The 18,035-nt window shown below is 37.1% G+C and overlaps 1 protein-coding gene and 1 long non-coding RNA gene across 3 annotated transcripts in view; one reads left to right on the top strand and one right to left on the bottom strand.

Annotated features, from left to right (window-relative positions):
- Window positions 1–18,035, bottom strand: part of LOC128689916 (Isocitrate dehydrogenase (NAD(+)) 3 non-catalytic subunit gamma) — a 93,006-nt gene that overhangs the window by 34,034 nt on the left and 40,937 nt on the right. The gene's annotated exons all lie outside the window — the stretch shown is intronic.
- LOC128689927 (uncharacterized) overlaps window positions 9,546–18,035 on the top strand; it is a 33,402-nt gene continuing 24,912 nt past the window's right edge. Inside the window, exon 1 of the long non-coding RNA XR_011391909.1 lies at window positions 9,546–9,678. This is a non-coding gene — a long non-coding RNA (uncharacterized lncRNA). The remainder of the gene's footprint in view (window positions 9,679–18,035) is intronic.

The raw sequence follows: 18,035 nt of genomic DNA, 5'->3' as shown, positions 1-18,035 counted from the left end.
ATGTATTGGACGCATGGCATGATTTGTTTACTTTTGAACTTTGGCAAAAATCAAACATTTCTGCTACTTTGAGCTCAATTTCAAGAAACTTTTCGTTGTGAAACCAATCAAAATCATCTCAATTTCGTATGTCGTCCAGAGACCAGTCAACCAAAATAGGAAAATACCCAAATCGCTGTTTTAACCCTTTCAGGGTCCAAGGCCCAAATCTGGAGTCACGCACCAGTGTCCAAGAATTTTCAAAAAAAAAAAAATTGTTATTTTTTCTTATGAAATCGTAGAGAATCTTTTTGTGAAGGTAATAAAACAAAAAGTACGAAATTTGGTGGAAAATTGACGAAATTATGCTCTCGCGAATTTTGATGTGTCAGCGATATTTACGAATCGGCGATTTTGCCGACTTTGACTCCCATTTTAGGCCAATTACATTATTCCAATCAACCAAATTCTTAGCTATTTCACTAGTATTACTTCTATTCTATCGATTGAGCACAAGAAATCGCCAAGTCAACTGTTTCAACTACAAAATAAAGTGATCGGAAATTGTTAATTTGGCCAATTTAACACAAAGTTCAAAATATTCCAATTTCAAAATAGGGTCCAGAATAAACAATGTAGGCATTCCTGGCACTAAACTAACATTTCCTCTGTTCATTAGTTATGTTTTGAGGCTTTACAAATAAATTCCATTTTGATTTTTTATTCACATAATGAATTTTTATTCACACCAAAAAATAGAAGATTTACTGTTATGCAATACTGTAATAATTGTATAAATATCATCACCATATTTGTGAATGTATATTAGACCCACCAGCTGACGTGTATTAGACGTGTGAGGTCGTTTGTTTACTCTTGAATATCGGCAAAAATTTAACATTTCTGCTACTTTGAGCTCAGTTTCAAGCCATTTCCAGTGCTAAAACCAATCAAAATCATCTCTATTTCTGTAATATGTCTTCCATTCTATCAAATGAGACCAAGAAATCGCAAATACAACTATAAAAAACATACGAAAAAACACTGCAAAGTTGCTGTTTTAATCGAAAAATCATGATTTCAGTTTTTTTCTCTCATTATACACAGTGTGCTGCAGGATCTGTTTTATGTGGTGCACACATACCACATAGATGTATTCTCTCATATCTAGGCCCAAATGTACCACTCACAGTTTATCAGAGTGAGCTGAGCTCATGGCGTAGATCTACGGTTTGGACCCTGAACGTAAAGCCGTAGATCTACGGGACGGACCCTGAAAGGGTTAAATTTTTTACTATTATTCTTTTGGTACTTTAATTGTGAATTATATTTTGTCAATTTAAATCTAGTTATACTCCTGATCTTGTCAACAACCTATACCAGACTCTAGTGCAATTGCAAGTACCATTTCAATTTGTATTTTTATATTATAAGTTTATATTATAATTCCTACTCTAAGATTGTTTTCATATCTTAGTGACTATATTGTGTGTGCAATTAGTGTATATTTCAATTATATTATTGTTCAAGGCCCTTAACTATCTTTTGCTAACTAGTACCAACTACCTCATATATTTTTTTTTCTACTTTTTTTATTCTTTTGCTACCTTAACTTGTATATTTTATCTTGTCAATTTAAATCTAGTTATACTCTAATTCTTGTAAACAACTTATATAACACCTTAGTGCAATTACAATTGAGAGTCTTGTGCCTTTTTTATATTATTAGATTAAACTCAGTTGTACTATAGTCAATACCAAATTCATTATATTAGACCATATTGCAATTACTAGTGAGAGACTGGTGCTATTTTTAATTTGTATTGTTATATTATTAGATTAAATCTAGTTGTACTATAGCTCATTCTAGCTCAAAACATAGACTCCACAAAAGTCATTATATTAGACCTTAGTGCAATTATTTGATTACCACTTTATTGTTCACCACAACTTATATTAGTCCCTTTTATATTATAATTTTATATTATAATTCTAACTTTAAAGAATTACCTTTAAAGTACTACCTACTATCATATTCCCAAGCTCCATTATTTGATCATCACTTTATTTGTTCACCACAAATTATTTTAGTCCCTTTTATATTGTCTCCTTTATTTTAGCTTTAAAAAACTACCTTAGCTCATTATTTTTACATTTGTTAAATAATTCAGGTGCTATTTTTTTTTAGCTTTAGAATATTTACTTTGTTTTATACTTAATTCTAACTATAGATTCACTACAAATCTTATGATTACAAGCATTGATCCTGATACCAACCTCTTATTTAATGACTTAAATGATTCAAACAGTTACTGTAATTACTACACAGCAGAACAATCAAAGGCACTTCTCAGAGCCAACAACAACATAACTATCTTTAACTACAATATCAGATCTTTAAGCAAGCATTACGATGACCTCCTAGCATTACTAAATTCCTTGCATGCCAATATGTCCATCATTACACTAACTGAAACCTGGCTAAAGCCTGATACTACAGATGTCTATGCCATTCCTGGTTACACAGCCATACACAACTGTAGGCCAGACCAACAAGGGGGTGGCACAGCTATATACTACTCAGACCAACTAGAATGTATCACTAATACTTGCACAAGGGATGAACATGGGGAATATATAATAGCTAAATTCAAATCCAAATACCTACAAAAACCTCTCACAGTGATAAACATCTACAGAGTTCCACAATCAAACATTAGCCAATTTAGTCAAAACCTAGGAAGTATGATAACTGATGCACGCATGAACAAAGATCACTTACTACTCTCAGGTGACTTCAATATAAATCTCCTGCAAGACCAGGACCCACACGTTACTGAATTCACAAACACAATGAGTAACTGCATGTTGCTACCAACAGTAACAAAACCTACAAGAGTTACAGAGACTAGTGTTTCCCTACTTGACCACATCTGGACCAACACCATATCCCCTTTAAAATCAGGCATAATTACAGATAATACCACAGACCACTACCCTACTTTCCTCATAACAACTCTTGGTAAAATACCCCAAGACACTACTAAAGTCACCTTCAGACTTCACAATGAGGCAGCCATTAATAACTTCACAACAGCAGTAACAAACATTGACTGGCACACTGAGCTAGAAATCTATACAGATATTGACGAATGTTTTAATAATTTTCTAAAAAAGACCCAATACCTCTATAACAAGCACTGCCCTAAAAAAACTAAACAGATGACAGCTAAGAGACTGAACAGTCCCTGGCTAACACCCAGCATTCTCAAATCCATAAATACAAAACACCGATATGAAAAACAGTACAGAATGGGTCACATAACCAGAGACCAAACAAAACGTTACTCGTCAATCCTAACCAGCCTGATAAGAAGGGCAAAAAAATTGTATTATGAGAACAGATTATCCAACTTACGAGGTGATATAAAAAAGACCTGGAAAACCCTATCAGAAATTCTGGGAACAAAAAAGATATCACGAAATAGCGAAATAAAATTAGCAAAATCAGATGAACCCCAACTCCCACCAACAGAAACAGCAAACAGACTCAATGATTTCTTCTCCACTATAGGACAAAACCTTGCCAATAAAATCCCAAGCTCAGATACCCCACCAAATGACTACCTCACTGGCAACTACCCGAACACACTGTTCCTAGCTCCGACTAACCCATACGAAGTCTCCCTTATTATCAACGCACTAAAAAACAAGGCAGGAGATTTAAATACCTTACCACCCTTTATATACAAAAAAGTGTCACAAGTGCTATCACCAATCATTGCAACACTCTTTAACAAATCCATTGAATCCTCCACCTTCCCTACAGTTCTCAAAATAGCAAGGGTCACCCCGATCCATAAAGGAGGAGACCAAACAGAGTTGAATAACTATAGGCCAATATCCAACTTACACCCTCTCTCAAAAATCTTCGAAAAATTAATTCATAAACGAATCTACTCCTACCTCATCTCCCAAAACATACTCAACCCCTGCCAATTTGGATTCAGGCCTAATAAAAATACTAATGATGCTATTATACACATGCTAGAACATATATACACTGCAATAGAGAAAAAAGAAGTCCCACTGGGGATCTTCATTGACTTACGTAAAGCTTTTGATACAGTTGACCATGACTTGCTCCACGTAAAATTGTCACACTATGGTATAAGAGGGCACTCCCTCAACTACCTCAAGTCATACCTCAGCAACAGAAGCCAATATGTGTACGCAAATGGGGCAAACTCTTCCGCACAACCAATTACAGTTGGTGTCCCACAGGGAAGTGTCCTTGGCCCTCTAGCAAGTTAAGTATATGGATAGGGCGTTCTGCTTGAAGGACAGGAGTAGGAACAGAGAGTATGGAGGATATTGTTAGCCGTCTGGAGTAAGGGTGGGAACCCTGTCATATGTGGTAGGAGTTTTGCCAAGGAGTAAGGAGTTGGAAAAGTGAATGGTTGTCCAGGGCAATTGGTGTCAATTGCTGGCTGGACAAATACTGTAAGGAAAATGCGGTAACATTCATTGACAACTGGGACCTCTTCTATGGCAGAAATGACATGTATGCCAGGGATGGGGTTCACTTATCTAGGTGTGGGGTGGGAGCACTGGCAACTGCAGTGGAGGGAGCAGTTAGGACTTTAAACTAGGAATAGTTAGTGGTATGGGTTTTGGCAGGAAAACAGTGAAGTCCCAGTGTAGTAATATTACGAGTTCTAGGGGAACTAGTAATAATAAGAACGAGGTAGATATTGAAAAGCCAGGGACCTTGGGTGATAAGGACAGTAATAGGTTTAGTAGAAAAATAGAAATGAGCAGGAAGGGTAAAGAGAAAGGAGAGTCTTTCAATGTTTATTATGCTAATTGCCGTAGTGCTAGGAATAAGATGGACGAGTTGAGATTAGTTGCTAGTGCAGGTAACATTGATGTATTTGCCTTAACTGAGACGTGGTTTAATTCAAAAAGTCGGGACATGCCTGCGGAATGTCATATTCAGGGTTTTAAATTGTTCCAAGAAGATAGAAGTATTGGGAAGGGGGGTGGGGTGGCATTGTATGTCCGAGATCGCTTGAACTGTTGCATAAAAACGGGTATTAAGTCTGAAGTAACACATACAGAGTCTGTTTGGATAGAATTTTCAGAGGGGCATGAAAAACTGATTTTAGGAGTGATATACCGTCCCCCAAACTTAGATAGGGACCAAGGGAAACTACTATGGGAGGAAATTGTTAAGGCCACAAGGCACGATAATGTAGTAATTCTAGGAGACTTTAACTTTAGTCATATTGATTGGAATTTCTTGACTGGGAATTTAGAATCATACGACTTCTTAGAAGTATTTCAGGATTGTTTTTTGAAGCAGTTTGTGACAGAACCTACAAGGGGAAATAACCTGCTTGACTTAGTTATGGCAAACAATGAATCCCTTGTTAATAATTTAGAAATTTCAGAGGAACTGGGTGCTAGCGACCACAAATCAATTACATTTAGCATTGAATGGAAGTACGATAGTAGCGATAACTCAGTAACAGTCCCAGATTTTCGCTTAGCAGATTACGATGGGCTTAGAGAACACTTATCATCTGTTGACTGGGGTAACGAAGAGAGCTATCAATATGACAGTTTTCTGAACACTATACATGCTGCTCAAAGAGCGTTTATCCCATATAAAGAAATTAGATCAAATAGAAATGACCCAAAATGGATGAATAATAGGCTCAAATATCTACTAGGGCATAAGAAAGGAATTTATAGGCGTATCAAAAGAGGTGAGGGTCATCTTATGAATCAGTATATTGACATTAAGAGGGACATTAAAAAGGGGATAAGAAAAGCTAAAAGGGACTATGAAATTAAAGTTGCTAGGGATTCTAAAACTAACCCAAAAAGTTTTTTCCAGGTCTATAGAACAAAAGTTAGAGATAAGATAGGTCCCCTTAAAAATAACTATGGGCACCTTACTGACAAAGAGAATGAAATGTGCTTGATTTTAAATAATTATTTTCTCTCAGTTTTTACACAGGAAGACACTAACAATATTCCAGTAATTAATTTTTACAGTGGGCTAGAAGAAGATAAATTATGTAACATCACAGTCACTAGTGAGATGGTTGTGAAGCAGATAGACAGACTGAAGCAAAATAAGTCGCCGGGTCCTGATGAGGTTTTTTCAAGGGTTCTTAAGGAATGCAAAATGGAACTCTGTGAACCATTAACTAATATTTTTAATTTATCTCTTCAAACAGGTGTAGTGTCTGATATGTGGAAGATGGCTAATGTAACTCCTATTTTTAAAACAGGGGACAAGTCGTTACCGTCAAATTACCGCCCAATAAGCCTGACCTCAATTGTAGGCAAATTACTAGAGTCAATTATAGCTGAGATTATAAGAAGCCATCTCGATAAGCATAGCTTGATTAATGATACTCAGCATGGATTCACAAGAGGCCGGTCTTGTCTAACTAATTTATTAACTTTCTTCAGTAAAGCTTTTGAGGCTGTTGACCACAATAAAGAATTTGATATTATTTACTTAGATTTTAGTAAGGCTTTTGATAGAGTTCCGCACCATAGACTGTTAAAGAAAGTGGCAGCTCATGGCATTGGGGGAAAAGTGCTCTCGTGGATCGAGTCATGGCTCACTGACAGGAAGCAGAGAGTGTCCATAAATGGGGTTAAATCCGAGTGGGGATCTGTAACAAGTGGCGTTCCACAGGGATCAGTCTTGGGCCCGTTGTTGTTTATAATATATATCAATGATCTTGATGAGGGAATTACTAGTGATATGAGCAAATTCGCCGATGACACAAAGATAGGTAGGATAATTGATTCAAACGTAGATGTTATGGAACTTCAGGAGGATTTAAACAAACTCTATTCTTGGTCAGAAAAGTGGCAGATGCAGTTCAATGTAGATAAATGCAAGGTTCTGAAGCTTGGGAGTGCCCATAACCCTAGTACTTATAAGTTAAATGATGTAGAACTTAGCCATACAGATTGCGAAAAGGACTTGGGGGTTATGGTGAGCAGCAACCTTAAACCAAGACAGCAATGCCTAAGCGTACGTAATAAGGCAAATAGATTACTGGGATTTATATCAAGAAGTGTAAGCAACAGAAGTCCAGAGGTCATACTGCAGCTTTATACATCATTAGTAAGGCCTCACCTAGATTATGCAGCTCAGTTCTGGTCTCCGTATTACAAAATGGACATAAATTCGTTAGAAAACATTCAGCGTAGGATGACTAAATTAATACATAGCATTAGAAATCTTCCTTATGAAGAAAGATTGAAGACTCTTAAGTTACATTCACTTGTTAGACGAAGAATGAGGGGAGACCTGATCGAAGTGTATAAGTGGAAGATAGGTATTAATAAAGGGGATATTAATAAGGTCTTGAGGATGTCTCTCCAAGAGAGAACCCGCAGTAATGGATTTAAATTAGATAAGTTTAGATTTAGAAAGGACATAGGAAAGTATTGGTTTGGAAATAGGGTAGTTGATGAGTGGAACAGTCTACCTAGTTGGGTTATTGAGGCTGGGACTTTGGGTAGTTTCAAATCTAGGTTGGATAAGTACATGAGTGGGAGGGGTTGGATTTGAGTGGGACTTTCACATCAGAGCTTATTTCTTGGGTGGCATTGAAAATTGGGTTGGGCAAATGTTTTGTTAGTGGGATGAATTGTAAAGGACCTGCCTAGTATGGGCCAGCAGGCCTCCTGCAGTGTTCCTCCTTTCTTATGTTCTTATGTTCTTATGTTCTACAGGCAGCACACTCCACCAATATTCAATACACTAAACCTACTCACCATACAAAACATCCATACTTATTACTGCACCTATTACATACATAGAACACTTAACTCTGATATTAACCCTCCCCTCAAACATCTCCTTGCCAACCTCAACAGAACACATGACCATAACACAAGGCACAGATCACTCTTTGATGTTCCTCGTGTCCATCTCACACTATGCAAAAACTCAATGCACATAAAAGGCCCTAAAATCTGGAATTCATTACCTGTAAATATAAAAGAAACACTACCTGTTTATAAATTCAAGTCTCTTCTCAAAGATCACTTACTCACCCAAAACCAAATAAATACTGAATAACTGAACCTTATAAATTGTATATCTTAAATGTTTCTCACAATTATATCACATAAATGTTAAACCTAAAACCCAATCTAACTTTATTATTTTTTTAAATACACTACCTAACAGAATACTCCATTCGACTGAATGTACAACAATGCATGCAACCATATGACCTGTCTTTGTAATACTCATTTGTGCTTTATAGTTATCTGTTTACAATAATGTTTTATCACTGATTTCATCATTGCTTAGTTAATCTTAAGTTAATTTTAAGCCAGCCCGTAATGCTATGCATAGTATAAGTGGCTTTGGCATGCTGCTCTTATCTGTATTTTTTTGTACCTCTGTATGTATGCTCAAATTACTAAATAAATAAATAAATAAATAAAGGAAGAGCAGGGAGACTAATGTTCACTCCAGCATAAACAAAGTCACACTGACGATGTGTCAACCACTCTCTCGTATTTTTGTACAATTTCCTTCTTCAGTTATATCATATTTATTATTATTATTATTATTATTATTATTATTATTATTATTATTACTACTACTATTGTTATTATTAGCTGTAGCAGAAATGTTTAATTCTTTGCAGTGTTAAAGAGTAAACGCATGATGTCACCGTCTAATACCTGTTCGAACAGCCATTCCAATATGCAGTCATGAATGGGTTTACATTATTTATACTGTAGTTTAATAGCAAATAATGAACAAACAAAACATTCACCACACAGTGGTGGGAGGGCTGGCTGCCAGTTGCAGGGGTCGGAGGGAGGGTAGTAGGGACTCACAGGTGGCGGGAAACTTAAATATGATTTGGCGACTGGGAATTTGATGGTTGGGAATTCGTGAATGTGTGAAGCCCGTGAAAGTTGAAAACGTGAATGTTGAGGGAGACCTGTACAGTGAATTGTATAATATATTCATATATGAAGTAATTTTTTTTTTTTCAACAAGTTGGCCGTCTCCCACCGAGGCAGGGTGACCCAAAAAAGAAAGAAAATCCCCAAAAAGAAAATACTTTCATCATCATTCAACACTTTCACCACACTCACACATTATCACTGTTTTTGCAGAGGTGCTCAGAATACAACAGTTTAGAAGCTTATACGTATAAAGATACACAACATATCCCTCCAAACTGCCAATATCCCAAACCCCTCCTTTAAAGTGCAGGCATTGTACTTCCCATTTCCAGGACTCAAGTCCGACTATATGAAAATAAGTCATACTGTATGTAATTCTTTGCACAATATTCAGCTTTTATTTTTCCAATGGCAATATGAATGCAAAACTTCCATTACATAAACTATATCTAATTCTAAACCCAATAACTTCTAGTCAATTTCAGATTGGAATGCTCACATCTAACTACCAGAGAATCTCTCTCTTCCTCTGCACCTTTTCAAACTTTGTAAACTATGAAGCAGATGCAAATCAGCTTCTGAATGACAGTAATTTGAGCCAGCAACTGTACACAAAAATTAATGGGTTAAAAAGTGCTATCACTGATTACGAATATAATGAAGACATGCATAAATGGGTGTTGGACGAAGAAGAAATTTATGTACCAAACAGCATGACACATCAAACAAGTAAGTGAAATACATTATTACTCATTTCTTTTATAAAATCGTGTTTTACAAATGCCTATCTCTTTAATTATTTAATATAGAATATGTATATAGCAAAAAAAATGTACACACAACAGCAGGAAATAAGGGAGAATCAAGGTGTCCCATGAGGGGCTCCCACTCTAAGAAACTGGGGCTGATCCTCTGCTTCCTTAAACTGAACCTGAATGTTTCTCATTCCCCAGGTGTTATATGACCTCCATGGGTTTGCCCTGTCTGGCCCTCCCTCTGCCCACCATAAAGCTTTTTACTTTTCTACAGTAGGCAAACATGAACCTTTGACTGTCAGACTAGAAGTAAACGAAGATCTTGACTGGAATACTGTACACACAAAGCAAAGACCTTAACTGGCACAAACCAGGAGCAAACAAATACCTTGACTGGCATACAAGAAGCAAAGACCTTGACTACTACACTTGAAGCAAACATGACCTTGGCTGGTACACTAGAAACAAACATGACCTTGTAAAGTAAAAGGACACAAGTGCAACTAATGTGACATTTTATTGTGGCAACGTTTCGCTCTCCAGGAGCGAAACATTGCCACAATAAAATGTCACATTAGTTGCACTTGTGTCCTTTTACTTTACATATTGTCGGTAATTCTACCAACTTTATTACAAACATGACCTTGACTGGTACACAAGAAGCAAACAAGGGACTTTGGCTGGCACACATTTTTATACTCACCTCACAAATTTCTTTGTTTCAAAATGTGTTTCTTTTCTGTTGTTTTCAGTACCACAACTCCACTCACACATAATCACTGTTTTTGCAGAGGTGCTCAGAATACAACAGTTTAGAAGCATATACGTATAAAGATACACAACATATCCCTCCAAACTGCCAATATCCCAAACCCCTCCTTTAAAGTGCAGGCATTGTACTTCCCATTTCCAGGACTCAAGTCCGACTATATGAAAATAACCGGTTTCCCTGAATCCCTTCACTAAATATTACCCTGCTCACACTCCAACAGATCGTCAGGTCCCAAGTACCATTCGTCTCCATTCACTCCTATCTAACACGCTCACGCACGCTTGCTGGAAGTCCAAGCCCCTTGCCCACAAAACCTCCTTTACCCCCTCTCTCCAACCCTTTCGAGGACGACCCCTACCCCGCCTTCCTTCCCCTATAGATTTATATGCTTTCCATGTCATTCTACTTTGATCCATTCTCTCTAAATGACCAAACCACCTCAACAACCCCTCTTCTGCCCTCTGACTAATACTTTTATTAACTCCACACCTTTTCCTAATTTCCACACTCCGAATTTTCTGCATAATATTTACACCACACATTGCCCTTAGACAGGACATCTCCACTGCCTCCAACCGTCTCCTCGCTGCTGCATTTACCACCCAAGCTTCACACCCATATAAGAGTGTTGGTACTACTATACTTTCATACATTCCCTTCTTTGCCTCCATAGATAACGTTTTTTGACTCCACATATACCTCAATGCACCACTCACCTTTTTTCCCTCATCAATTCTATGATTAACCTCATCCTTCATAAATCCATCCGCCGACACGTCAACTCCCAAGTATCTGAAAACATTCACTTCTTCCATACTCCTCCTCCCCAATTTGATATCCAATTTTTCTTTATCTAAATCATTTGATACCCTCATCACCTTACTCTTTTCTATGTTCACTTTCAACTTTCTACCTTTACACACATTCCCAAACTCATCCACTAACCTTTGCAATTTTTCTTTAGAATCTCCCATAAGCACAGTATCATCAGCAAAAAGTAACTGTGTCAATTCCCATTTTGAATTTGATTCCCCATAATTTAATCCCACCCCTCTCCCGAACACCCTAGCATTTACTTCTTTTACAACCCCATCTATAAATATATTAAACAACCATGGTGACATTACACATCCCTGTCTAAGACCTACTTTTACCGGGAAGTAGTCTCCCTCTCTTCTACACACCCTAACCTGAGCCTCACTATCCTCATAAAAACTCTTTACAGCATTTAGTAACTTACCACCTATTCCATATACTTGCAACATCTGCCACATTGCTCCTCTATCCACTCTATCATATGCCTTTTCTAAATCCATAAATGCAATAAAAACTTCCCTACCTTTATCTAAATACTGTTCACATATATGCTTCAATGTAAACACTTGATCTACACATCCCCTACCCACTCTGAAACCTCCTTGCTCATCCGCAATCCTACATTCTGTCTTACCTCTAATTCTTTCAATTATAACCCTACCGTACACTTTTCCTGGTATACTCAGTAAACTTATTCCTCTATAATTTTTACAATCTCTTTTGTCCCCTTTCCCTTTATATAAAGGGACTATACATGCTCTCCGCCAATCCCTAGGTACCTTCCCCTCTTTCATACATTTATTAAACAAAAGTACCAACCACTCCAACACTATATCCCCCCCTGCTTTTAACATTTCTGTCATGATCCCATCAGTTCCAGCTGCTTTACCCCCTTTCATTCTACGTAATGCCTCACGTACCTCCCCCACACTTACATTCTGCTCTTCTTCACTCCTAAAAGATGGTATACCTCCCTGACCAGTGCATGAAATTACCACCTCCCTTTCTTCCTCAACATTTAAAAGTTCCTCAAAATATTCTCGCCATCTACCTAATACCTCCCTCTCCCCATCTACTAACTCCCCTACTCTGTTTTTAACTGACAAATCCATACTTTCCCTAGGCTTTCTTAACTTGTTTAACTCACTCCAAAATTTTTTCTTATTTTCATTAAAATTTCTTGACAGTGCCTCTCCCACTCTATCATCTGCTCTCCTTTTGCACTCTCTCACCACTCTCTTCACCTTTCTTTTACTCTCCATATACTCTGCTCTTCTTATAACACTTCTGCTTTGTAAAAACCTCTCATAAGCTACCTTTTTCTCTTTTATCACACCCTTTACTTCATCATTCCACCAATCACTCCTCTTTCCTCCTGCCCCCACCCTCCTATAACCACAAACTTCTGCCCCACATTCTAATACTGCATTTTTAAAACTATTCCAACCCTCTTCAACCCCCCCACTACTCATCTTTGCACTAGCCCACCTTTCTGCCAATAGTCGCTTATATCTCCCCCGAACTTCCTCCTCCCTTAGTTTATACACTTTCACCTCCCTCTTACTTGTTGTTGCCACCTTCCTCTTTTCCCATCTACCTCTTACTCTAACTGTAGCTACAACTAAATAATGATCCGATATATCAGTTGCCCCTCTATAAACATGTACATCCTGGAGCCTACCCATCAACCTTTTATCCACCAATACATAATCTAACAAACTACTTTCATTACGTGCTACATCATACCTTGTATATTTATTTATCCTCTTTTTCATAAAATATGTATTACTTATTACCAAATCTCTTTCTACACATAGCTCAATTAAAGGCTCCCCATTTACATTTACCCCTGGCACCCCAAATTTACCTACTACTCCCTCCATAACATTTTTACCCACTTTAGCATTGAAATCCCCAACCACCATTACTCTCACACTTGATTCAAAACTCCCCACGCATTCACTCAACATTTCCCAAAATCTCTCTCTCTCCTCTACACTTCTCTCTTCTCCAGGTGCATACACGCTTACTATAACCCACTTTTCACATCCAATCTTTATTTTACTCCACATAATCCTTGAATTAATACATTTATAGTCCCTCTTTTCCTGCCATAGCTTATCCTTCAACATTATTGCTACTCCTTCTTTAGCTCTAACTCTATTTGAAACCCCTGACCTAATCCCATTTATTCCTCTCCATTGAAACTCTCCCACCCCCTTCAGCTTTGTTTCACTTAAAGCCAGGACATCCAGCTTCTTCTCATTCATAACATCCACAATCATCTCTTTCTTATCATTTGCACAACATCCACGCACATTCAGACTTCCCACTTTGACAATTTTCTTCTTCTTATTCTTTTTAGTAATCTTTACAGGAAAAGGGGTTACTAGCCCATTGTTCCCGGCATTTTAGTTGACTTTTACAACACGCATGGCTTACGGAGGAAAGATTCTTATTCCACTTCCCCATGGATATAAAAGGAAAAGTAATAAGACCAAGAACTATTAAGATAAAATCAAAGAAAACTCAGATGAGTGTGTATAAATAAACGTGTACATGTATGTGTAGTGTGACCTAAGTGTAAGTAGAAGTAGCAAGACATACCTGTAATCTTGCATATTTATGAGACAGACAAAAGACACCAGCAATCCTACCATCATGTAAAACAATTACAGGCTTTTGTTTTACATTCACTTGGCAGGACGGTAGTACCTCCCTTGATGGTTACTGTCTACCAACCTACTACCTACGCCCATGGTAGCTTATTTCACAGTCCCACAAGCACTAAACACAATTAAATAATCATAAAATGTTTGAATGAGAGCACTGGTTAGTGTTCACTCAAGCATAAACAAAGCCAGATGGCTCACGGCGCCTGTGCGGGGACGCGGACAGAGTGGGCTGGTGGACAGGTCCGTACCCTGTGGTCCGAAAATAGGGGCGCATTCAATAATAGGGACAAAGCTGGTTCGAAAAAAGGGTTCTATTTTTGAAAAATTCGATATGTGATACGTTCGAATTTTGAGGTTCCACTGTACGTCAGTTTTTATTCTGTGAGTATATGCATCATGTTTATATGCTATGTAACGGGTTTCATATATAATTTTGAGGAAAATATCATTGATGGATTAATGAAAATGCCTATATTAATGTAAAGTAAGACATTTAATGTGCCCAAGAGTGATTATTATTATGTATTATTGGCGTCATGAGTAGAGAGACTTAACGATTTTAATGTGTACCTGCACACCAGCACAGTGTTTAAGTATATTGAGGTACAGGTACACATAAGTATAATTATCAGAGTACATATAAAATACGCAATAACTTTAAAACACTTGAAATTTTGAAAAGTTTCCTGACATATTAGATGTGGTCACTGAGAATGTAAACAAACAGGGTGGGGCGCACCGTATTTGAAAGATCGCTTGCCGTGTAGCAAATTTTGGTCATAATTTGACATCACCGTTTTAGCGGAATGCTGTAAGGCAAAATGCCGTAAAGCAGGGCCCTACTGGATTTGCTAAAGCCCCAAGCTGCATCAGCAGTAAACACATGCTGCAGTGTATAGCACTTTCTTTAAATATTTTTATCAAAATACTACAATGAAGAGATACTGCTGAATACCAGTATAGTACAAAGTTGTAATGGAAAAAGCTATCCACTAAAATTACAAACCTTCCTCTGGATTATGCTGGAGATACTGGAATCCAAAAATATCATCTTGAACATAAGCTCTAATAAGTAGACGAGTAACTTATTTTTTTTCCCCGCAGCACTATACAGCACACACAGTGAGCAGTGGTGGAGAGCAACAAGCGAAGATGATCCTGCGATGGATGCTGAACCAGTGCCATGGGATGGCAAGGGACTATATGAAAATGTATCATCAAATCTCTTTCAAGACTATGAAGTAATACAGAACACTTGGGAAGAGGATGCTGTTCTTTAATATGCCATGCTGTATACATACATACATGTACACACATACATACATACATACGTGCTTCATTTTAAGTGCCAAACTTGTCTGGGTCATTCAATTCAAAAATTGGCTGCAGTTTCATTTACAGTTTTCTAAGCTCCAGGCATGCACTACCTAATTATATTTATATACCTGTAGTTGCAATATGTCATTAATAAAATGTCTTATATACTCCAGTAAAAATTACAGTGGAACCTCGGTTTTTGTCATTTAATTTGTTCCAGAAAGTCTGAAGAAAACCAAATTCGACAAAAACTGAAGGAATATTTCCCATAAGAAATAATGTAAATCAAATTAATCCGGTCCAGACACCCAAAAGATTAACAAAAAATACATTTTATAGAGAATAATTATAGTTTTACATATAGAAAACAATGAGAAATAAATATAAAGGACTAATGAAATGGATAAACATTTAACATCACTTTTACCTTTATTGAAGACTCTTGTTGGCGTATGGAAGATGGCGAGAAAGGGAAAGGGAGGAGAGGTTATCTCTACCACCATTACTATCATCCTCTACCACAATCACTACCACCCTCTACCACCATCACAACCACTACCATCATCACTACCACCCTCTACTAACGAGAAACAAAGCCCGACTGCCTCAGAATGCGTGGGATGCTTTGTGTGGGTGGGGGTGGACACGTTCAGTACGGCAGACTATTGTCAACTCAATGAAAACCGAGGTGATGAACGAAAACCGGGACAAAATTTTGATGAAAAAAGTCGTTGAAAACCGAATTCGACAAAAACCAGGGCAAACGAAAACCAACGTTCCACTGTAATATAAAAAATAAAAAAACTGTAGGGGCACTAATATAAACACAATCCAAACTGATCAACAGATGGAATAAAGTACAAAAACAGGCGCCATCAATTATTAACGATGGTTGTGACTATGTGCATTTGTGTAGTTAAAGCTTTTTTTACTATTAAAATGCTAGGGTAATATTTTTATACAATTATATATTATTAGTTTCATACATCAAAGTTTTTTTGCACAGGTCACTGTAAATGTACACTCATGAACATAAAATGCTATGTGCAGTATCAGGAAACCCTCAATGTAACAGACTGATAGGGGTGGGTGGCACGTAATGATGAGTGCACTGATAGTAAAAATAACAGTGCCACCCAACAATGAGTGCAAAGAATGTATTTATAAAAAAAAAAAAAGGCAAAATGTTATGTAATTAAACTTCCAAATAGCAAGACTAATTACTGTAAACGCAAACAGTGTTACACTATTTGCAGTTGATATTTACTTCATAATATAATAAAGTACAAACATATGCATTTACTTTACAAAATATTTAATTCTTAATTACAAGTAGCAAAGACTTAATAATAAATGTACACAGTGCAGGCACTGTACTTCCTACATCCGGTACTTAAGTCTGGCTAACCCCTTCACTGAATCCCGCTATAAATGTTACCTTGCTTGTATCCACTCTGATCTATCACACCTACATAAGCTTCCTAATTGTTCAAGCCTCTAGTACTCAAAAACCACTTTTAACTCCTTCCCTCCAAACCTTCCTGGGACCAGCTCTACCCATTCCTCATTTCACCCCCAGATCTGTACATCCTCTTGCAGCACTGCATGACCCTGGTGGGTTTAGTGCTTAGTTTTGAATATAATACAAATAATAATAATAATATACATCCTCTTAGTCATCCTATTCTGCTCCAATCCTTTTTAAATGCTCAAACTATCTCAAAATTGTTTCTCAGCCCTCTGAATTATAAATCTGTTAATCCTATAATGTCTCCTAGTGTTTACTATCTGAATTCTTTGCCTAATATTCATACCACATATTCTTCTCACACATGACTACTTCCAGCTTCTTCCTCACTGTAAAATATATAGGACAAGCCTCACACCCATATAAAAGAATTTGTACCATTACACAATGGTACATTCCTCCTCTTTTTTTTTTCTCCATAAATAAATTTCTTTCTCTTTAGATAACTCAACCCCATTCTTTGTCTATTCTGTCATTCACCTGGGTTTTCATAGATACATCGGTTGACATGTTCACTCCCAAATATCTACTATAAAATATTCACTGCTCCCATTCCAATCTGATATCTAATACTTTAGTACCTAAAGCATTTTGTTACTCTTATTACCTTGCTCTTTTTTATGTTCACGTTTACTTTTCTCTTTTACACACCCTTCCAAACTCATCCACCAACTTTAGGAACCTCTGTCAGAATCTCACAAAAGAACTTTCATTGGCAAAGAGCAACTGTGACAATGTTCATTTCATATCTTCCCCTAAAACTATAAAAAAATATACTATATGCAGTATTAACTGTATACTGTACTGTATTTTAAAATAAATTATAACAGAGTACAATAATATAATTTTTTTTTTAACAAGTTGGCTGTCTCCCACCGAGGCAGGGTGACCCAAAAAGAAAATACTTTCATCATCATTCAACACTTTCACCTCACTCACACATAATCACTGTTTTTGCAGAGGTGCTCAGAATACAACAGTTTAGAAGCATACACATATAAAGATACACAACATATCCCTCCAAACTGCCAATATCCCAAACCCCTCCTTTAAAGTGCAAGCATTGTACTTCCCATTTCCAGGACTCAAGTCTGGCTATATAAAAGTAACCGGTTTCCCTGAATCCCTTCACTAAATATTACCCTGCTCACATTCCAACAGCTCGTCAGGTCCCAAATACCATTCGTCTCCATTCACTCCTATCTAACGCACGCTTGCTGGAA

The sequence above is a fragment of the Cherax quadricarinatus genome, chromosome 1, assembly GCF_038502225.1.
Source record: "Cherax quadricarinatus isolate ZL_2023a chromosome 1, ASM3850222v1, whole genome shotgun sequence".
NCBI classification, from domain to species: domain Eukaryota; kingdom Metazoa; phylum Arthropoda; class Malacostraca; order Decapoda; family Parastacidae; genus Cherax; species Cherax quadricarinatus.
Note: the sequence above shows the minus strand (reverse complement) of the source record. Positions and strands in the feature narration are given on the sequence as shown.